This window comes from Miscanthus floridulus, chromosome 5 (genome assembly GCF_019320115.1).
Source record: "Miscanthus floridulus cultivar M001 chromosome 5, ASM1932011v1, whole genome shotgun sequence".
Classification (NCBI taxonomy): Eukaryota; Viridiplantae; Streptophyta; class Magnoliopsida; order Poales; family Poaceae; genus Miscanthus; species Miscanthus floridulus.
In genome coordinates, this window is record NC_089584.1 from 134065473 (window position 1) to 134089345 (window position 23873).

General features: G+C 46.9%; 1 pseudogene; it reads left to right on the forward strand.

Moving 5' to 3' along the window:
- The first annotated feature begins 4084 nt into the window (after window positions 1-4084).
- On the forward strand, window positions 4085-7046 carry LOC136453684 (patellin-3-like; annotated as a pseudogene).
- Window positions 7047-23873: the final 16827 nt, after the last annotated feature.

A 23873-nucleotide genomic window follows, 5' to 3' on the forward strand; every position in this document is an offset into this window, starting at 1 on the left:
GAGCCCCTTCTTCATCTCCGTCAGCAATTTCCAAGAGCTCCGGCATAGGGACATGCCGCTCTTCAAGGGAGGGGGAATGTCAGCGATAAGGCTACTGCTGACCAGGCCCATCCTGATGGTCACACGGATACTGAAGAATGTGAAGGCTCCTAGGTCGGCCCAAGGCCCAGGCGCGTGGCCCAGCCAAATAGGAGGTTCGCTGGCCCCGAGTGGCATGTGTAATATAAGCTGGCGGTGTGCGTGGGTTCTGTATCAGAGAAGAAAAACTCTAACTAAATTCTAAATTTGTATCGCTACCTTTCCTGTTGTTCTCCTTCCTCCAGCATCGCCGACTCCCAATCCCCTTCCCCCCTTCTGCTGGTGTTAACACACCAACTCGCAGGTCGCTAATGCGCCGGCAGACGTGGGCAGATCGACCGGTGCCATTTTTTTTTCTTCGAGAGGTGCCTCTCAAGTCAGCATTTGCAGCGGCTAATAACAGGTGCTGGTTTGGTTTGGGTTAAAATATCTCTGTCATCTTATCCAGACATACGGCTGTTCCAAAGCGAAGGCCTTGCTAGTGGCTGATTAGAAGACGCTAAACATAAGAAAACAACCGTGGTTTGTAGAAATTGTCATCTCCTATTTTTTCAGAAGGAAAATCAGGCCATGTTTAGTTCACTCCAACTCTCAACTTTGACACTATGCAAAAAGAAGATTCCCCATCACATCAAATTTACGGTACATGCATGGAGTATTAAATATTGATGAAATCAAAAACTAATTACACAGTTTGGTTGTACTTTGCGAGACGAACGCTTTGAGCCTAATTAGTCAACGATTGGACAATTATTACCAAATACAAACGAAATGCTACAGTACGTGCTACAGTGTCAAGGAATCCGGCGGCGCCAAGTTGGTGGCCAACTAAACATGGCCTCAGATGGACGGAGATGAGTGAGCACGGAGTTTGTGATGTGACACCCTGACCTGAAAGGCTGAAACGGTTGCTGCTGGCAAAAGGCCAAGGACAGCTTTAGCCGCACTTGGTACTGACAGACCAAGGCTTGCTGGGAGCACGATGGTGCAAGAATTACACTGTTCACGACTCAAAGTTACTGTTTACAACCGATTTCCTCTCGTAGATTCAAATTCCTCTCAGCGAAGGTGACCTACGCACGTTCACGTCTCTTGGTTAATGCCAAAAATATCACCGTTCTGTGTTGCGACAGAGACAGAAAGTTTACATTACAAACAAATTGCAAGTTTAAATGAATGCGATTACTGAATTTTCAGCTACCTACGGTTCTCTTTGCATTTTCTTTATATATCTACCACGTCACCGCATATTATCGTGCCATTTTTATTTACACTGAAACTAACACTCTCCTTTTCTTTTAAAAGGACTAAAAATATCTCATGTATGATACAATATATATTATTAAGGAGACAAAACACTTCCACAAAACAATAACCAGTAAAAAAATACAAAGAAACCCCTTGAGACCGTGTTCTTCATTAAAAAATAGCTACCTGCCAGATATTGAAAGACAGAATGCAGAGATAGTATATAAATTTTCCCTCTACAATGGATGACCCCAGTAGAATGTAGCTATAAGATTTCTACAGGTCAAATTGACCAGATTATCTATTAAAGAATATTAATATTTTGGCTTTTTTAGATTCATGATTTTTGCTACGCACTTAGATATACGTTATGTCTAGATACATAGTAAAAATAATGTATTTAGAAAAGCTAAAATATCTTATAATCCCTCCGTTCCAAATTATAAGTCATTTCAAGAATATTGGAGAGTCAAAGCATCTTAAGTTTGGCCAAAATTATAGAGAAAATTACATAGATTTATAATATTAAATAAGTATACTATAAAAATATAATTATTGAAGAATCTAATGATACTTGGTTAGTATCATATATATTATTATCTTATCATATGAATTTGGTCAAACTTGAGATCTTTTTCACTCTCCAAGATTATTAGAATGACTTATAATTTGGGATGGAGAGAGTAATTTAGAACTGAGGGAGTAGTATCTTGTATTATAAATATTAATTTTTTTTATAAATTTTACTAAACTTTACATCATTGACTCTTTAAAAATAAGAATTATATCTTTTGTGGAACGACGGAGTACATAGATTTCTGCCACCCCAATTCCGGCGCCACAGAGGATAGAAGATACTGCAAACTTTTGCACAAGAAGCATCACTAAACCTCGTACAATTTATTCTTTACTATAAAGAATCTTTCTACGAATTTCTTGTAGTCTTTTTGTTGAAATTTATAGCGGCAAATGGCCCAATAAGCATTGTAAGAAAAGGTTTCGTAACCAGAACTAGAAATAAAAAAAAGTGTACATCTTGCAAGTTCTCAGCCTGTTTGTTGGTTGATTTCTAAGCTAATAGGCCCGACTAATACTGATTTATTGTGAGAGAAAAAATACTATTGACTACCTGATAAGACCTAACTAAAACCAACAAGTGAATAGGTTGTCCATCGTTTCAATTTTTCTTGTGACCATGAGTTTCCGCATAGAATTATACTCGGGCCAAAAGGGTGGATTTTTTTATTTAAAAAAGCCCCCATCAGCGCTGATTAATCTGGGGGCTTTTATATTTTATCATTATTAAGATTGACGTTCATCCGATTATCACTCTTAGGATGACAACTTTACCATATGAGAGAAGTTTGAGTTCTTAATTTACCACATTTGCACATGTGGCAAGCCACGCCAGCTCGACACGCTGGCGTCCAGTCAGCATGAGCATGTGAAATGTCGTTGCTACCACTATCTTGCTCATCTCTCTCCATCCCCGACAGCTGGGTCCCATGGCACCTGTCACCTCCAGGTGGACCCCACTCGTCAGCTTCGTCTTCCAGCTACCGCGACCTCCTGTGCACGGCGCAGTCGCCGCCCTCGGCCCGGCCTCGGCAGCCCCACCCGTCATATCTGCTCACGCCCTCGCGGCGTGGAGGAGCTTCCTTGGCGGGCGGAGGAGCTTCCATGGCGGGCGGTGGAGCTTCCATGGTGTGCGGTCGAGTTCCCGTGCGGCGCAGCGAACCTTCCATGGTGGCGCGGAGGACCTTCCATGGCGTGCGGTGGAGGTTCCGTGCAACGCGGCGGAGTTTCCTTGGCGGGCGGAGGAGCTTCCATGGCGGGCGGTGGAGCTTCCATGGTGTGCGGTGGAGTTCCCGTGCGGCGCGACGGACCTTCCATGGCGGCGCGGAGAACCTTCCATGGCGTGCGGTGGAGGTCCCGTGCAGCGCGGCGGAGCTCCCTTGGCGGGTGGAGGACCTTCCATGGCGGGAGGAGCACCTTCCATGGCGTGGCGCGACGGAGCTTCCATGGCGGGAGGTGGAGGTCGTGTGCGGCGCGGCGGAGCTTCCATGGCAGGTGCCCGGAGCTTCCATGGCGTACGACAGGGGTTGCGTGGCGTGGTGCTGCTACCATGCTCGCTGAGGTGCTGCTGCCATGCGCGCGCGAGAGGGAGGCCGAGGTGGCGGCTCACCCGCTGGGGAGCTCGCATGGGGAGCAGCTGCTCCGACGAGCTGGGGCGTGAAGGCCATGCTGAGCCTGTGGTGCGTGCCACATCCAGGCGCTGGGCGATGGAGCTCTGGCCATGGCGAGCGGCGCCCGGTGGTGCTCCTGCACGCGGACGGAGGAGCGTGGCCTGTCTGGCTGTCTCCCATCCAGGTGCTAGAGCTAGAAGACGAAGCTGACGAGTGGGGTCCACCTGGAAGTGACAGGTGCCGCGGGACCCAGCTGTCGGGGATGGAGAGAGAGGAGCGAGGCAGGGTAGCAACAACATTTCACATGCTCATGCTCACTGGGCGCCAGCGTGTCGAGCTGGCGTGGATTGCCACATACGTAAATATGGTAAATTAAGAACTCAAACTTCTCTCATATGGTAAAATTATAAGTGTCATCCTAAAAGTGATAATCAGGATGAGTGTCAATCTTAATAATGGTAAAAATGTAAAAGTCCCATTAATCCGTCACTAATCGAGACTAATTCGCCGCCTGATGCGGTGCCCACCAGGCCACCACGGCGAGCATTTCGGCCTTCCTCCGCCCCCTTCCCGCTGCAGCTGCGTTTTGGTTCTCTTCCAGCCAGCCACCGCAAAGCGCGCAGCAAAGCTGGCCTCACTCTGACAGCTCAGCTCCTCCCAAGCTCCCTATATCTCTCCTCCCATCCCCCAAACCCTAATCCCCGGCATAAAACAACAATCTCTCTCTCTCTCTCTCTCTCTCTCTCTCTCTCTCTCTGCAGCGCGCAACTTTCAAAGCGTTGGGAGAGATGGCAGAGGAAACGCAGCCAGAGGCCGCCGCCGCGCCCGCCGCGGCCGAGGTGGTCGTGACCGAAGCGGCGCCGGCGGAGGCGGAGGTGCCTGCGGCGGCGGAAGCCGAAGCCGAGCCGAGGCCGAGGCGGAGAAGAAAGCTGATGAGGCGGCGGTCACCGCCGATGACGCGGGGGAGGGGAACGGCTCGTTCAAGGAGGAGAGCAACCTGGTGGAGGACCTGCCCGACCCGGAGAAGAAGGCGCTCGACGAGTTCAAGCAGCTGATCGCTGCCGCCCTCGCCGCCGGTCAGTTCAACCTGCCTCCCCCGCCGCCGCCGCCGAAGGCCAAGGAGGAACCCAAGGCCGAGGAGACGAAGACGGAGGAAGCCAAGACCGAGGAGCCGGCCAAAGAAGAGCCCAAGGCCGAGGCCGAGGCTGCGGCGGAGGAGCCCAAGGCCGAGGTGGCTGCGGATGCCCCGGCTGAGGAGGTCAAGACGGAGGTGCCGCCGGCCGAGGAGACCAAGGCTGAGGAAGCAAAGCCTTCCGAGCCCGAGCCGCAGGAGAAGACCGTCGTGGTCGCTGAGGAGGAGACCGCCACCAAGGCGGTGGAAGCAATCGAGGAAACCGTGTCCGCCCCCGCCGCCACCTCGGAGGAGGCAGCGGCGCCGGAGGCGGTGGCCGAGACTGAGGCGGCCGCGCCCGAGCCTGTGCTGATCTGGGGCGTGCCGCTGGTGGGCGACGACGAGCGCACGGACACGGTTCTGCTCAAGTTCCTGCGAGCGCGGGAGTTCAAGGTGAAGGAGGCCATGGCGATGCTCAAGTCCGCGGTGCTGTGGCGCAAGCGCTTCGGCATCACCTCGCTCCTCGACGCCGACCTCGGCCTGCCGGAGCTGGAGAACGTGGTGTTCTATCGCGGCGCCGACCGCGAGGGCCACCCCGTGTGCTACAACGTCTACGGCGAGTTCCAGGACAAGGATCTCTACGAGAAGGCCTTCGGCGACGATGAGAAGAGGGAGCGCTTCCTCAAGTGGCGCATCCAGCTGCTGGAGCGCGGCATCCTGTCGAAGCTGGATTTCTCGCCCAGCGGCATCTGCTCCGTGGTTCAGGTTACCGACCTCAAGAACTCGCCGCCCATGCTCGGCAAGCACCGCACCGTCACCCGCCAGGCTGTCACGCTGCTCCAGGACAACTACCCCTGAGTTCATTGCCAAGAAGGTAACGGATTCGGTTCTCATCGTCAGTTGAATTGTTGATTTGGAATTTTATAGCTGCATGATTATGATTCAACATTGCCATAGTGATTCGAAAATTTTAGTTCGGTAGTCTGAAAGATTCCAATTTCGCGCGATTGTAGTTTAACGTTGGGAGTGAATGATTGGGCCAAAGCTTATTCATTGGGTGCAGTGCTAAAGGTTGGACCTTTATGGTGTCATGGACTTTTTTACTCTGATCCGGCTGGTTTGAGTTGACTGTTGTCTTTGGGTGTGTGCGCTTTGTGTTAATCATAGTGCAGGTTGGGATCTTTTCCCTTAGTTAATTTTTTCACATGATCAGGCTCGGGCAACTAGTGTGCTGTTGTTTTGTATATTGTTACTGATCCGAAGAGCGAACAACTTGATGTTGATTACATCTTCAGAAGCTTCTTCAGATGTGGAATGTAACTGTAAATTTGTTTGGTTCATCTTGTACAGGTGTTCATCAATGTGCCATGGTGGTATCTCGCTGCCAACACGATGATGAGCCCGTTCCTCACACAGCGCACCAAGAGCAAGTTCGTTTTTGCGAGCCCAGCCAAGTCAGCAGAGACTCTATTCAGGTTTGGCACAGAAAATTTTACGCTTGCTTTCCTTACTTAGATTTCAAGCATTATGTTCATAATGTCTTGTTGATCTTATCTATCAAACTTCAGATACATCGCACCGGAGCAAGTTCCTGTCCAATTTGGAGGCCTCTTCAAGGAGGACGATCCTGAGTTCACCACCTCCGACACTGTCACTGAGCTCACTATCAAACCATCGTCAAAAGAAACCATTGAGATCCCTGTTACCGAGGTGGTCCCTTGCTAAACATCCTAATTCACTTCTCATGGACCTTGCTCTAGATTATTGTTACTAATTATTGTGTACAATGTGCAATCTTTGCAGAACTCCACAATTGTATGGGAACTCCGGGTGCTCGGTTGGGAGGTGAGCTATGGTGCTGAGTTCACCCCTGATGCTGAGGGTGGGTACACTGTCATTGTACAGAAAACAAGGAAGGTGCCCGCTAACGAGGAACCGATCATGAAGGGAAGCTTCAAGGTAGGCGAGCCTGGCAAACTTGTGCTAACTGTGAACAACCCTTCATCCAAGAAGAAGCTCCTTTACCGATCAAAGGTCAAGAGCACCAGCGAGTGAGTGTGAGGTTGCTGCTAGCTGCCTGGGTCCTACAGTTAAACGATCTACCACAGTTCATCTCAGCATGATAGAAGAGAGGAGAAACCTTTTGGTTTGGTTCGTTAATTTATTGGGTTTTGCTGGTTTTGGTGCACATTCTACATTTTGTTTGGTTAAACCAGAGTGAGCTTGTTTTTGTGATAGTAGATGGGAGAAGTATAATGACATTGTGACAGGATGGTTGTTGATGAGGGCAGCGGAGGCCAAAATGTGGGAAGGAAAGGCTGGAGAATGTCTGCTCCTCTGTAGATGTGTCTGTACATTGCATCTCTTGGATTCTCGTTGATATGTTAAATTTAGGAGTGCTTGTCGCATCATTGTTCAATCCATGTTACTCTGCGTGTTTTGTGTGTGTGGGTGTGGATGGGCGGGTGTGCTGATTCCTCGTCGTGCCATTAAAAAAAGATCGCAATACCTGTGAGCTTTTGGAAAAGTTTTTTTTGCCCGTCATGCCAGCGCCGTCAGTTTGGGCTTTAACACTGTCAGACTGTAGTTATGAAAAGTTAAAAATCCTCTTAAATATAAATATGCCAGTGCCGTCAGTTTGGGCTTTAACGATGTCAGGCTGCAGCTGTGAAAAGTTGAAAATACCCTTAAATATAAATATGTCATTAATTTTTTTTAACACCTTAACGACTTTAAATGAAAAAACTCAAAACTAGAAAGTTGTAGATCTCGTTGAGATCTATAATTTTCGTATAAAATTATTTTTATTTAATTCCATAAAAAAATATGATTTTTCTAAGATATATTAATCATATCAAATCATATTTTTTGTGGAATTAAATGAAGATAATTTTTATATGAAAATTACAGATCTCGACGAGATCTACCACTTTCTAGTTTTAAGTTTTTTCATTTGAAGTCGTTAAGATGCTAAAAAAAATTAATGACATATTTATACTTAAGGGTATTTTCGACTTTTCACACCTGCAGTTTGACGGCGTTAAAGTCCAAACTCACGCCAGTGGTATGGCGGGCACAAAAAAAATTAGAACAGTGACGCTGAAGACCGTTGAATTTTTCCAGAGACTCACAGGACATTACGATCTTTTTTAATGACACATAAGGAATTTCCCTCTTTATATGTCCATTTCCAGCAACAAGGGGACGTGGGATGTCCTCAGAACCAGTTGCAGAGAAGATATAATAATGGCCGTGTCATGGGCTCACAGAAACTACTACTTTGATCATGTTCTGATGACCGCATAGGGGATGAAACTGTCTTCCTGCCATACCCTGCTTACTGACAGCAGCACTTCACGTCTCATTAGGGAAAGCATTAGAAAGGAAGACATGTTTCAGTCTCCTTTGCATTAGGGAAAGCATTAGATTAGAAAGGAAAACATGTTTCAGTCCCCTTTGCATATAGGATTACGCCACGGGTACCTGGGGGTGCCTTCAGAAAACAAGCAGCAAAATGACAAGGCTGCAGACCAAACAGAAAAGGGCGTAGCGCTTGTGCTGCTAATGATGGGCGTAAACTAAGCGTGGGTGGAACATCCAGAGGCGCCGCCGCTCCTTCCAAGGCTGTCATGGTGTTCCTCAAACGACAGCATGCAAAGGAAAAAAGTGCCAAGGCAAGTGACAAAAGGCGGGGCCGGAACAGCTGTTGCAAATAAAAGAAGGCGAAAGAACATGGGCTCCTGTGCAGCAGTTGCTAGGGCAAGGCAGGCAGAACTGCTGAAGACTAAAGACCTACTCGCTCAGTTATAAAATAGAAATTATTCTCGCTTTCTAATAAGTTAACTTCTTTTAACTTTAATTAATTATATATATATAATATTAATATTTATAGTATATAATTAGTATCATTAGATAGATCATTGAATATAATTTCATAATAAATTTATTTAGAGATATAAATGTTACACGTATTTTCTAGAAATCTACTTAAAGTTGAGAAAGTTTGACCCGTACGTATCTCATAACGTCTTTCTTTTTGGGACAGAGGGAGTAACTCCCATGTCTCATGCAATACAAGCCCTTTGACTCCAACACAAGCACCAGCAACCCCCAGTACAATAGTGCTCATTTCCAGAGTGGCCATGTGCTTGACCTTGGAGGCGCCTTTATAAGGCCAAATCACGAGAGCTTTCGTTCCGTCTCGGATAAGCTGGGACGCTGATGGACCGGGGGCCCGCCGGTGGAGGCGGCGGGTCCAGGGCACCCGGTTTATCGGTGGCATTTGGACAGCTCGCATGTACATAGGCCGCATTTTGCTGGTGTTTTTACTCCGTTTTTTGCGCAAACGGTAATGCTATGACTCTGACGTCCGACGGTTTCCGGACATGCGTCAGATAAGGATTGGATACGGCGTCGCGCGTCCTCCTCCACTCGTCTCTCACGGCCTTATCCGCTCGCACTGTAGTTCATTCACCAGGTACCGCTCCTCCACACGTTCGTTGCCGCTGCTCCTCTCCTCTCCCTCTCCTCCCCATGGTTCTAGGAGCGCCGCACGCCCCCGACTGCACTCCGTAGTGCCACGAGCCGGCGGCGGCGCTCCTCCCCGCCTTCCTCCCGTCCTCCACACACCTCGCTCCCTCCCTGGCCGGCGGCGACGACGTCCACTTCCACTCCGGCGTCCTCCTCCCCCACCACGGCGGCTCCTTCCCCCACACCAACGTCTCCTTCCCCGACGCCGGCGTCCTCCTCCCCCACCCTGGCTCCCTCCTCAACACCGGCGTACTCTCCCACCACGGCGGCTCCTTCCCCCACAGGGAGCTTCCTGGTGCCCTCAAATCTGGCGGCCATGTCGTTCCCCGTGCATGCCCTCTCTCCCCCCTATATGTTGCAATTTGTCAACTAAATTTGGTCGGCAGTCTACCGAGGGGTATACCCGTGGTAGTAGATGAATCGGTGGAGGTGCTCGTAATAGGAACCGGATGATAACAGAGACACAAGACACAAGATTTATACAGGTTCAGGATGTCAGCATGATGTAAAACCCAACATCCTGCGCTCTATTATTTTGTATTGATTGTATATCAGATTCGATATATCTCGTCTAGGGGACCCCTGCTCCTCCTTATATACTCTGGAGGGGTAGGGTTACAAGGAAAATATCCATATTTGGTATTATACAATAAATCATATCTTCATGTAGTCTTAGCGGTGTACGCTTTGATCTTATGGGTTGGGCCACCTTTGGGGCGCAACCCATGTCTTGTCTTGTGGGTATCGGGGTCCATACCCCCATAGCTAGTCCCCAAGCACCTTGTATCCTTTGAGCAATGCTATCTTGAACAAGTTCGAGAAGTTTGACATGAAGCCGATCAGTTTAATCGTTGATCCGAGCGGTGGAAGTCAAAGCCGACTAGTTTAACTGGTGAACTGAGCGGTGAAAGTCGAAGCCGACCGTAAGAAAAATGGACCCCAAGCCCATTTACTTTGGATTTTGGTGTTTGATGACCAACACAACCAAATTGGACTAATGAATTTATAAGTAATTATCTTTGTAGTTCAATAGGGTGCAAGACGTGACTTGGGCGAAGGTGACATGATGATCCCACGATCAACACCATAAGCAAGACCCTAGAAGCACAAGAGAAGACCCAAGATATCAAGTAAAGTCCAAGCACAAAGATGGGAACCAAGTCGGACGCAAGATCGTGGAGAAACGAGCTCGGCGGAGGTGACCGGACGTGACCCTATGAGGACCGAACGCGTCCGATCAGTTGCTCGACAACAGCAAGCGTCAGCAGCAGCGACCGAACACTGATCGATGCAATGACCTAGACGCATAGACTTCACTATTCATCATCAACGACAACGTTCTCAGCGTGACCGGACGCGACGACAGGTCGACCGGACACACCAAGAAGCAGCGTCCGATCATGTCCAAAAAGGTTTTAGAGCGGCGCTAGTGCGACCAGACACGTCTGATCGAGTGAGACCGAACTCGGCCTAGAGTTCGATCAACGCGTGCGCTCCAACGGTCATCACGACTGGACGTGTCCGGTTGGGACGACAGCAGCGTTCGGTCACTAGCAGAAATGTTGGTTTTGATTCCAACGGCTAGTTCTCTCATTTAGGGCATAAATATGCCTCCAACCGGCCAAGACAAATAGGGAGAGCTGAGAAAACATACCAAGGGTGTTGATACACTATTTTAGTGATCTCCACTTGTATAGTGCTTAGTGATTCATTTGGTGATTAGCGTAGGTGCTTTACGAAGTGCTTAGGTTGATTAGACCACCGCTTATGCGCTTGCTCTAGGTTTAGGCCTAGTGTTTAGTGATGTTTGCACACCTCTTATCACTCGGTTCTTGCGCGCACTATTGTTGTACATCGGAGGGGCTTCTAGTCTTGCGAGATCACACCAACTGCGTTTGTGGTGTGGCCGCCACCGTGTATCAAAGGGAACAAGGCCCACGACGGTTCGGTCGGAAGCTTGATAGTGAAGACGACGGGGCGCGGTCTGGGAGAGGCTTGTCGGAAGGTATACCGGAGACCCACTTATGCATGGGGAAGGCCTAGGGCTATCCACGAAGTTACCCGACCGAGAGCTTGGCCCTTGCGAGGGATTCCTTGCGAGGGGCTCCAACCAGGACTAGGGGAAAGCTTGCTGCGCTTCTCGATACCTCGGTAAAAATACTGGAGTAATCGATAGGAGTTTGCATATCTCTACCTTACTCTTTAGCTTCTGCATTTACATTGCAATCTTCGTTTGTGCTTTACTTTCCTAGCTTAGTGATAGGCTAGTTGATAGGTTTGTAACCTAGGTTGCACAACTCCTTTTTGTGGTAGAAATAGCAACACGCTAGCTAAACCGTAGTTGCACATCTAGATAGTTTATCTTTTGCATAGGTTTTTGCTAAGGATAGAAAAAGAGGCCATAGTTTAGAATTAGAGTTTTAAGTTGCCTAATTCATCCCAACCGCCCTCTTAGGCGTCACGGTCCCTTATAAGTGGTATTAGAGCTGGTTGGCTCAATTTGGACCTTTGGCTTCACCGCCGTTAAGCCAACGCTATTTAGAGTGGTTGGGATATATACCTCTAGACCTCCACACTTTGATGGCACTAACTTCCCCTACTATAAAGCTAGAATGGCTTGTCACCTTAAGGTGGTAGATTTGGGTGTTTGAAGAGTCACTCGTGATGAGATGAAATCCATTAAGAATCTTGATAAACCCACAAAGAGTGAAGAAAAAGAAATTCATTTCAATGCTAGAGCTAAAAATTGCTTGTTTGAATCTTTTAGCATGGATGTGTTTAACCAAGTGTTCACTTTAATTATGGCACATGAAATTTGGTTAAAACTCCAAGAGCTCCATGACGACACAACTAATGTCCGTGAGCAAAAACATTGTCTAGCTAAACAAAATTATGATTCCTTTAAAATGAATGATGATGAGCTTGTTCGTGATATGTATTCTTAGTTTGAATCTAATTATCAATAAGCTGCATTCAATAGGATTAACAAAGCTAGATGATGCGGACATCGTGAGGAAGATCATCTCCGTGCTACCACAAAAGAAATATGCAAGCATCATCACCATCCTTCACAATATGGAGGACTTGAGCACCATGACCCTGGCCATAGTCATTGGTAAGATAGTGGCATTTGAAATGTCATGGAAGATGGGTCAAGAAGAAGCCTCAGTCATCATGCAAAGGCAAAGCTCTCGCATGTAGTGAGGAAAAGAAGATGAAGGGCAAGCAAGTTGAGACAAGCTCAAGCTCAAGCTCCTCAAGTGAAGATGAAGAAGAAGATGAGGATGATGATGAGGATGATGATGATGATGAAGATTCAAGTGATGATGATCAATCTTCCTCCTCCACCTCCGACTTTGATGAAGAATCAATCAAACTTATCAACAAGGTGGAGAAGATGATTCAAAGGCTCAATGTCAAGGGTGTGCCCATCTAAATTCAAGATTTCATCTTCACCAATCAAAGAAATAAGCAAAGAAAGAAAGGATGCTATGGATGCGGCGAGTTGGGGCACTTTGTGGAAGTTTGTCCAAACAAGCCCACACCCAAGACAAAGAAGAAGGCGTACAAGGACAAAGCCCTCACATGAATAAGGTCATGGAATGATTCTTCAAGTGAAGAAGAAGACCATCACAAAAGGCGAGGCCACAAGCACTCATCATCAAGCTCTTATCATGTGTGTCTTATAGCACGAGGTAACGGAAGATCATCCTCTAGTGAGAATGATAGTGATGATGAAATACCTTCTCTTAATGAACTTGTGCAAGAAAATCTTAAATATGCTAAGGCTTGCACTAGCCAACAAAAGAAGCTAAAAATGTTGCAAGAAAAGCTAGATAGTTCACAAGAAGCATATAAAATCTTGCTTGAATAATATGAGACATTTGCTAATCTCAATATTGAACTATCTACTAAAATTAAGCAACTTGAGGCTAGTGCAACAACAAATGCATGCACAATCAATGATGAGCAACTTGTAAAGAAAAATGAAAAATTAAAAGAAAAGTTAGCTAGCTCACTAAGATGCTTATAAAAGTTTGCTTGCTAAAATGGAAACCATAGTGCAAACATTGTGATGAGCTAACTAATAAAGTTGCTAACCTTGAAGTCATCGGTACAACCCTCACCAAGGCACCTAAAAAGAAAAGTTCTATCTTAGACATGTCCTAAAAAGGATGCTTCTACTTCTTGCAATGATTTATGTTTAGACTCACCCTTGTGCAACCAAGTTTGTGTTGAGAAAGTTGTTGTAGATACATGCACACAAGAGGTCATAATGGAGAATGAGCAACTCAAGCAAGAAGTGGCTCGCCTTACCAAGGACTTGACTCAAGTAAAAGGCAAAATGGAGCAAGCCCAACATCATCAAGATAACACCATTAGGGTGTAAAGAAGCTTGATGAAGGACAAACCATGGTTTGCTACGTATGTCACAAGAAAGGCCACAAGTCCTATGAGTGCAAGGTGAAGAATGGGGGAGGAGCTAAGAAGAAAGAGAAAAACAAAAAGGAAACAAGCAAGCTCTCCTAACACCTACACCAACAAGGTAGACAAAAAGGCCTCCACACCTTATCTCTTGAAGAAGAAGAAAAATGATAAGGTGATGGCCATCAAGGTGAACAAGTAAGCCAACAATGGGGCCAAATGCATTTGGGTGTCAAAGGAAATCATTTCCAACATGAAGAGCACCAAGAAGGTTTGGATCCCAAAAGGGAAGTGAGAAGTCCGATGGACTTCGGGGAATTTGGAAGACTTGGCAAAGTATGGGTGCATTTCATGGGGTGCATCATTATGGACAATGTAATTGCCAAGTGGGTTAGTGAATACTATGGACCCAAATTCCCCTTCCCATGTTATGTAACTAGATTTAATTTCTTGCAATTTCAATTAGCATCTTAGTTCCTTTTCATGCCTAGGTTTGCATTTGCATGTTTAATCTTTTATCTTGCATACACTAGGTATATCTTATGGTAGGCTTGCTTAGTTTCACTCTTAACCCTTGGAGCAAACCTACATGGTTTAAATTGTTTAGGAGCACTGACACATAGCTTGTTTTATAATTGTTCATCTAATATGTGCCAAAGTCAAATTGTAGATAATTTCTCCCGAATATCACTTTTGAAAATGATTCTCACATTCATGTGATGTCATCTTTTAAGTGATATTTTTTATTCTAAAATCAATGTGCATGTCTCCTACAAGTATTCCATACTTGTGAGCACAAATTTAGGGGGAGGTTACTCTACAAGTTGGATGCTTTGAGTTGAACACCTTTTTCAAGCTTATCATGTGTGTAGTAGTCTATTGCAAGGAAAATGGAGTCCCCGGAGTTAAGCATCATACTTCAAATATCCACCACCTATTGCAAGTGGTATAAATCAAATTGGTTTCCACATGTGGTATTTCTAAACCAAAATCATCATGTTGATTTCAGTTTGGTATTTATATGCTTTCTCCATTCATTATATAGATTAAACTCCCTTGAGCATTAATTTGCCTAATTATGCATAAACTACATTCTTCATCATATGTATGCGTATATTTAGGGGGAGCTTAGTCTATGTAATGTGAGAGTCAAATTTTGTGACCTATTCCACTCCACATACAAAGGATCACAAAGTTTGACCCTCTCTTGTGCTACTATGTCTTCCTTTTCGGTGTTTGATTCCAAAGGGGGAGAATTTGTAGGACCAAAAGCAAGCCCGATCATAATAATTTACAAGTGGTAATGGTCCGAGAAAAGGAGGATAGTGGATTATGGAGTTAGGGGGAGGCTTAAATCCATAATGCCACATGGGGACATTTGCAAGGGCAAGATAAGTTTCTAAAGATGTTTACATGTGGTATCTTTTAGCATCATATAACCTTGCCCTTTGCATTGCATCCTAGCAAGTAAATAGTTTTTAAATTCCAAAATTTTTATTATTTGCTTGCTTTGGTCATGTTGTCATCAATCACCAAAAATGGAGAGATTGTAAGGAAAATGGACCCTAGGCCCATTTACTTTGGATTTTGGTGTTTGATGACCAACACAACCAAATTGGACTAATGAATTTGCAAGTAATTGTTTTTGTAGTTCAATAGGGTGCAAGACGTGACTTGGACGAAGGTGACATGATGATCCCACGATCAACACCATAAGCAAGACCCTAGAAGCACAAGAGAAGACCCAAGATATCAAGCAAAGTCTAAGCACGAAGATGAAAACCAAGCCGGACGCAAGATCGTGAAGAAACGAGCTCGATAGAGGTGACCGGACATGACCCTATGAGGACCGAACACGTCCGATCAATTGCTCGACAATAGTAGGCATCAGTAGCAGCGACCGAACGCTGATCGAGGCAATGATCGGACGCATGGACTTCACTGTTCATCATTAACGACAATGTTCTTAGCGTGACCAGACGCAACGGTAGGACGACCGGATGCACCAAGAAGCAGCGTCCAATCATGTCCAGAAAGGTTCCAGAGCAGCGCTAGGGTGATCGGACGCTTTCGATCGAGTGAGACCGGACTCAGCCCAGAGTCCGATCAACGCACACGCTCCAACGGTCGGCACGACCGGACGCGTTCGGTCAGGACGTCATCAGCATCTGGTCACTAGCGGAAATGTTGGTTTTGATTCCAACGGCTAGTTCTCTCATTTGAGGCTATAAATATGCCTCCAACCAGCCAAGACAAATAGGGACAGCTAAGGAAACATACCAAAGGTGTTAATACACCATTTTAGTGATCTTCACTTGCATAGTGCTTGGTGATTCATTAGGTGATTAGCGTAGGCGTTTTGCGAAGTGCTTAGGTTGGTTAGACCCCTACTTATGCGTTTGCTCTAGGTTTAGGCCTAGTGTTTAGTGAGGTTTGCACACTTCTTATCACCCAGTACTTGCGCGCACCATTGTTGTACATCGGAGGGGCTTCTAGTCTTGCAAGATCACACCAACCGCGTTTGTGGTGTGGCCACCACCGTGTATCAAAGGGAACAAGGCCTGTGGTGGTTTGGCTGGAAGCTTGATAGTGAAAACGGCGGGGAGTTGTCTGAGAGAGGCTTGCCAGAAGGCACACCGAAGACCCACTTGCGCATGAGGAAGGCCCGGGGCTATCCACGGAGTTACCCGACAAGGAGCTTGGCCCTTGCGAGGGATTCCTTGCGAGGGGCTCCAACCAGGACTAGAGGGAAGCTTGCGCGCTTCTCGATACCTCGGTAAAAATACCAGAGTCATCGTTGGAAGTTTGCATATCTCTACCTTACTCTTTATCTTCCGCATTTATGTTGTAATCTTTGTTTGTGCTTTACTTTCCTAGCTTAGTGATAGGCTAGTTGATAGGTTTGGAACCTAGGTTGCACAACTCCTTTTTGCGATAGTGATAGCAACACACTAGCTAAACCGTAGTTGCACATCTAGATAGTTTATCTTTTGCATAGGTTTTTGCTAAGGATAGAAAAAGAGGCCATAGTTTAGAGTTAGAGTTTTAAGTTAACTAATTCACCCCCATCTTAGGTGTCATGGTCCCTTACACCGACCAGTTTAATTGGTGAACTAAGCGGTGAAAGTCAAAGCTGACCGGTTTAACTGGTACGTAGATCACGGACTTAGCCAAGTAAGGCTTGCCAGAAGGATGTAAGGGGCTCAAGATAAAAATTTGAAAATTCTCCACCTTAGGCAAAGTGTAGCCACTTAGATTCCGTTTGCGAGGAATCATCCATGATTTAGTCAATAAGGAGGGTAAATCAAGAAAAGAGCACTACATTCACTGCTAGGTGAAGTGTAGCCACTTAGTCCCTGAGCCTGCTGAAAGATGAAAAAATAAATCTTGTGTCAGGGTCAAAGAAAATAAGCCTGAAAGCTTGCCATTGTCATCTATCATGTGCACATCAAGACCCAGATGTGCTACCCAAGATTAGCACCCTGATTCGAACAACATGGAGCAAGTTGATAGCACACCGATGAGGCATAGCAAGATCCGACTGCCAAGGGAGTTCTCAGCTTAGCTGGTGACTCTTGCACGAAGAATCCAAACACCGAGGAGTCCCTAGCTTAGCTAGCGAGCTCCCAGCATGGCTGACGATGAAGTGATAAACAATCCAAACACTGTAGAGTCCCTAGCTTAGCTGATGAGCCCCTAGCATAGCTGACGATGAAGCGATGGACAATCTGACTAGTTGATTGGCGAAGAATCGAGCACCGAGCAGCCTAACCAACTAGTCGGTGGCGAAGTGAGCACCAAGTAGAAGTGAACACCGAATAGTCTGACCAACTGGTCAGTGACGAAGTCCATGAACCTAGTGTCCAACCAGTTGATCGGAGGAGAAGTCCGAAGGCCAAGAGGTGCGACCACCCGGATAATGATCCTGTAATAAATATGTAGAATGAGTAGTACATGATGTAAAAATAAATATATGAACTCGGCGATGAGGGCAGCAGAGCGGAATAGATAAACATTATGTTTGTATGAAGTGTTGATATTTTAAATATGAGTAACTTCCTGCCACTTGGTTCTGTATTGCATCCCCAGCCCCGACTAGCCCATACTCCATAGCGTAGAGTGCTTAGCACCCGTTTACGCGTAAGAGCACAGGCATCGCCGTGGAGCCACTGCCGACCACCCATAACGTAGAAGGCTGGTGCTCATGCACATGTAGGAGTGAGATCGAGAACAAGGCTATTTTTGGTAACGTAAGTGAGAACATGGCTGGTCGGCGAGTTGGTGAAGAATATCTTAAATACATTGTAAACATTAAGTTTTCTTTTGGAGATATGTCTATATTTAATATAAACTATCCCGAGCCATTAGTTTGCTGGTTGAGCCACCTAGCCCTGGCTATCCTACTCCCCATGGCGTAAAGAGCTTAGCTCTTGTGCATGCTTAGGAATATAGGCATCACCGAGGAGCCACTGCCGACCACCCATAACGTAGAGGGTAGGCGCTCGTGCACGTGTAGGGAGAATCCAGAGATAGAGCCGTCTCTGGAGAGCACAAGCGTAAACATGGTTGTTCGTGGAGCCATTGAGGCGAAAGCATTTGCCATCTTTAAGATGGTATACATGGAGAAAAGTCGTTTGTAGAATAATCATGTAGAGAATAGTATGAAGAAACATCATGGTGAAAACTTTATTAAATATTCATATATAAAAAGGTACTTGTTGGTATTTCCAGTTACCACCAATGAGTAAATTTCTAGTATTACGCGTCTAGCTCGGATGGTGTGCTTAGAGGACACGAGGTTTATATTGCTTTGGGCAGAAAGTCCCTACGTCTAGTTCGTTGTTGCTGCTCGTGTTACTAGCACTGAATGTTTGTAGTAGGGGTTATAAATGGGCGAGAAAGGAAAATGATCCCAAGTCTCTGGTGGAAGGAGTGAGTGGGTGCTGAGAGCTCGATCGCTGCTCAGCCATGTGTTCGTGTCATGCTCTTGTGTGGATCTAGCTCTGATCGGGTCGGATGAGTCGATCCCCTTCGTGGGGTGCCCAGCTTTCCCTTTTATAAAGAATGAGAGAGAGAGAAGAAGGCCTACAGGATCATTGGGTCCTTCTTCTCCTTCATGTGGGTCCCACTGATCCTATAGATGTCAACAGGGACAACTCCACGTCATAGTCCTATCCATCACTAGTGCCATGAGCAGGCAATGTCTACCAGTCTTGGCGTTCCATCTCATCTCGGCGGACGTCGTGGTGAACTGACACGTCTATCATCGTTCATACGAGGGTCAGGCAGAATAGCACTGGCACGCCTGATGCTGTTCTTTATGTGAACCCTCAGGTATGGCCTGTTGTGGCCATAGGTTACATCAAGGTGTGCTAGTCTCTTCCCTAGTGTTAGAGCTTTGACCTAGGCCCATACGCTTGGACCTAGAGTGGTTGGCGGTATGGGTCCCCGTCGGGTGAGGCGAAGCCTACACCCATGGGGTCAGGTGAGGCGGAGCCCGTAGCCTTGAGGTCGAGTGAGGCGGAGGCGATGACCTCGGGGTCAGGCAAAGTGGAGCAAGCGGCCTTATGGTTGGGCAAGATGGAGCCCGCGGCCTTGGGGTCAGGCGAGGCAGAGCCCACAGCCTCAAGGTCGGGGGAGGTAGAGCCCGCGACCTTGGGGTCGAGCGAAGCAGAGCCCGCACCTAGGGGTTGGTTGGAGCTATAGTCATACTCTTGACTTCTCAGATGAATCAATGTTGATGACCATTAACTCCTAGTATTGGTCCATGACAGTAGCCCCCGAGCCTACGGAGGAGTAGAAAACTCCTTTAGAGGCTTTTCTAAACATGAGAACTCTAAGAGCCTTGGCCTTCCTTTGTCGCCCATGGCATGTCCTAGGATGACAATTCTGTTTCGTCATGATCAGACTCCTCGGGGGAATAGCCGTGAGATTTGGTGGGTCGGAAAAGGTCTTTCCTGATTCTGACACCTACGGGGGGGGGGTCTGTCGTTCTATGACCGTGGGTTTGGTCTCCTTGTGAGTCAAACTTTCCTTGAGCCCCCACCCATAGTAGGGGTCCAGTCGAGGGTCGGTTCGTCTTTGTGATCATTTTCCCTGAAGCGTTTTTTTGATAAAAAATAGAGGGGCTGTGCCGTGCCATGATTTTCCTCTATGGACGAATCATGGTGCTCGGTGAGCTGTTAACGGGCAAGTCCGAGTAGGGTCCTAGCTTGGGTCAGCTGGTGATCGACTCCATATTCTCAGCGGTCAATCCATATAGTTCTTGGGTCCATTCGACCGGTCCCAAGGGCTCTCTACCTTTCTTCAAGGAAAAACCATGGATCGTATCCGGCCGAGACTCGACCGTGGGCTAGGATGCCCGAGGTGCTCGTGCGCCCATGTACTGGCCGCTAGCGGGCCCATTGTAACACCCTCGGTGTTACACTATACAGTCCTTTGCTAAAACACTACATGAGCAGCATAATTATGTGTAAATGTGAGTAATATAGGGTGTAAAGCAATGTATGTAACTCAAAACGTTCATCAGAAACACGAAACGAATGTTATATTTCATGTCTCGTTATATCACTTAGGGTTTTAAATGAATTTTTATGGGACAAAAATGCTATAGAACGCATATACAAAACTTTAATAAAGTTTGTAGTTTAAGCTTCGTAGGTGACAATGAAATACTTGCGGTCGAGAATGGAATTCACTAGCGAGCGCATCGAATAGCTTGGAAATCTAATTCGACGCGAAACCGTTTGAGACTTAGTCGAATTTCCTAAGTCGGACAACGCTTTGACGAAGCTAAGTTCGGCAATTTTTGTAGAGGAATTGGGCTAAGTAGTGGTATGGTCTTAGGGTTTGTTTTAGTAGCTTGACATGCCTTCTTGAGAATGGGATTGGTGGTTTAGCAAGTGAAGCTTCGAGTTGGATTTTTGGGACGCTTAAAAAAGCGTGCATGATGTGTTTCTAGACGGTTGCAGCGTCTGGGCACGGTCACAGTGTCTAGCACTCGGTGTCGCCATGCCGGCCAACTAACGCGCATGCCTGCACCCAAGCACGTGATTCATGCACGCGTGCACACATCACGCCCAGCGGGCCTAGCCGCTCTGCCACCACCGTCGTCGTGTCCTCGCATTGCTCGTGTCACGTCCTCCTAGGTCGCTCTACCGCCTCACACTCGCCTGCGTAGGACCATGCGCACGTGGCCACACTTGGCCTATTGCGGCCAGCACATGGCCCTACCCGCACATCGGGTTTGCCCTGCCTACATTGCCATCACATCCGCGCTCGATGCGATGCTGCGCAGCTGCCTCCTCAGACCAGTGCCATCCACTACGGTGTAGGGCCGAGCCACCGTCAGTTTGCGAGTTATGGCAATGCGGCCAACCGTCCTGAGCGCATTTGGCTATTTCTCTAGTGGCCTGTAGCACATGCGCGATTGTGCATCGAGATGACAGCCACGTCCCACCACAGCAGCGATGAGCCAAGCCATGCCTGCCTTCCCCTGTTCCTCTATCGCTATGGTCGTTGGACCCACGCCTTCAATTTAGCTTGGTGGATTCACTTCAGTCCAATTAACTCAGTCCATGGCTTCATAGTGTAGTCAGCCAGCCACCAGACCCCATCGTGCCATGATCCTTGTTGTGCCATGCTCCAATTTGGAGCTTTCCTCCCACCGGGTCGTTAAGACCGTCGTGGCATGCATCAACAGCAAGGCCCCTACTCTAGTGCTGCTCGCGTTCATTTCATTGCACCACCAGCTTTGCCTCCACATACTCATCACCCTGCACACCCTTGCCAAGTTGCTACCACCGCCTAGCCACCCCTGACGCAGTCTTGCCACCGTGGCGCAACACTGCACCACCCGTGCGCACATGGCCAGCTTGTCTCGGGCCACCTCCGGTCGAACCACCACCTCGTTTGGGTCCGTGGTGAGTGCCTGGAGCTCACTTGCTGCCCTATTTACTCCGGCATTGTTGTAACTCACCGAAACGCCACCACCTTGTTGTAGGAGCTCCACCGCCATGGACCAGCTTTACTATGGCATCCTGGCTCATGCTTTCTTCACCTAGTGCTTTGCGTTCATGCCTAGGTAGGTATCGACTCGCTATTAGGGGCGGGGACGGGCTAGTCTGGCTGGCGTGCCGGTGTGTGCGCTGGTGCTCGAGGGTATTGCTGTTGCAAAGACAGAGTGTTCCAAGGGCTTATCTGCAAAGTAGATGACTATAGGAATAGTGCCATAGGTTTCAAGGTGATTTACCAGTAGGTCAGGGACGTTTTTGCAAAACAACCGCAGCGCGCGGGCCTCCCCATCGTGGGCTATCGCCGCACGTCTGGGCCACGACCGCGTGGGCCACGTAGGCGCGCGCTGCGCGGGAGTGGGCGAGCCGCTCGCGCGATGGGCCACGTGGGTGGATTCGGTTTTCCTTTCCAGTGAAGTAATAAATGTTTATTCAATTTAGTTTTGAGCTAAACTTTGAAAAATTATAGTAAATTCTATAGATGTCCAAAAATAGTGAAACAAAATTTGTTAGGTTCACAAAATGCTATCTATCTGTTGGTGTCGATAGTATATAGTTAGCGGTGGTAATGATAGACTCATAAATCACTTTAGGAAGCTTAGTATTATTTAGCTTAATAATTGTAGGAATTTTTATGGCAAATTGGTGATAGCTTTAGCCATGAAATTTTTATAGTAGGTTCATTAGATTATTATGTACCCACTATAATTTTTGTAGCCCTAGAGTAGATTGATAAATAGAGTAGCTAGTACTCCTTGTTTTACCATATATAGAGTAAATCGGTATTAAGAGTAAAAATACCTTTAGTTGCTAAGATAGTGCATGTCATGTTTCATACTTGTTAGTGATAACAATAGGTAACTGAGCACCTTAGCCGGTAGAACTAGCTTAGTAGCTTGATAGGTGTATTCGTAATTTAAGTGTTGTTGTTGCCGTATTACTAAGTGTTGCATCATTATTTCATGCATGTAGATCACGAGTTGGTAGTGTTCGTGCCTACGAACGAACAGGACTATGAGGAGATTATTGAGGAGTACAAGGAGGAGGTTCTTGTATAGGAGGGACCCTCGGAGCCGTTCGTTGCTGACTTTTTTGACACACCGCCTGCCCAAGGCAAGCCCCGATGCATAACCCCTATTTTTGAATGATCACTGAACATATATATGATGTGCATTTATGTTACAGGCATTTCATGGAAAGTACAAGCATAGATATGTCTACCTATGAGTCCTACTAGTATAGGTCGAGTAGCTACTATGATCAGGGTATCGGTAGCATGAGTAACCTACAGTTACTCACAATAGGTGAAAATTTATGATCACTCATGATAAAATGGTGGAAAGGAAAATAGAGACCAGGCAAGGATATGGTTTGGGTATTGGTGGGTGTAAGAGGTTGTGTCCTGTGGCCAATCGGACATAGATTGGTTACACTTTTTCCTTGTCTATGTCGGTTAAGGACCGACCGTTGCAATGGGTTCTCGGCAAGTCACAGACTTATTATCCTGAGCACATACTTGGGTAAGGCCATAGGGAAGACTTGTTGCTCTCTTGTCATGGGTTCCAACTCTTTCCAAACTGACTGATTGGAGGCGGAGATGGTGGAGATCCTTGCACCACACTAAGTCTAGGACTTAGGAGCGAGGGCTTAGAGTCCAAGTTTGGATAGGAACCTGGACCTCATGATAGGAGGGTGATGGGTTGGTCCTGCTTATGCCTGGGGTATAAGCGGGGCATATGTTTTCGGGGTACCCAGCTGGGGGCATTGATTCATGAATCGCTGGCATTCTAGTACGACTTGTCTACAGTCTAGCACCGTAGTAAGAACTGAAAGATGAAAGGTGATGAAATGGAACTAATCACTCAACCCTTGATAGAAAGTAGAAAAAGTGCTTACATAGAATGGCTAGATAATAAATTAATCATGACTGCTAATAATACCATAAATAAGGATTCACTATGTTGACGAAATATGGTCGGCAGTCTGCCTAGGGGTATGCCCAAGGTAGTAGATTATCGACAGACAGGTGCGCAAGCTACGAATGAGATAATGACGCAAGACAGACACGAGGTTTTATCTAGGTTCGGCCGCCATGAAGGCGTAATACATACGTCCTGCGTCTGATTGTATTGCTGTATGTAAATGAGATGATTTTCGAGAGGGGTCCCCTGCCCGCCTTATATAGTCTGGGGGGCAGGGTTACAGATCTAGAAACTAATCCCAACCAGTTACAATTGCCATAGGTGACCAGATAAGGATTCCTATTCTAACCGACCAGGATCT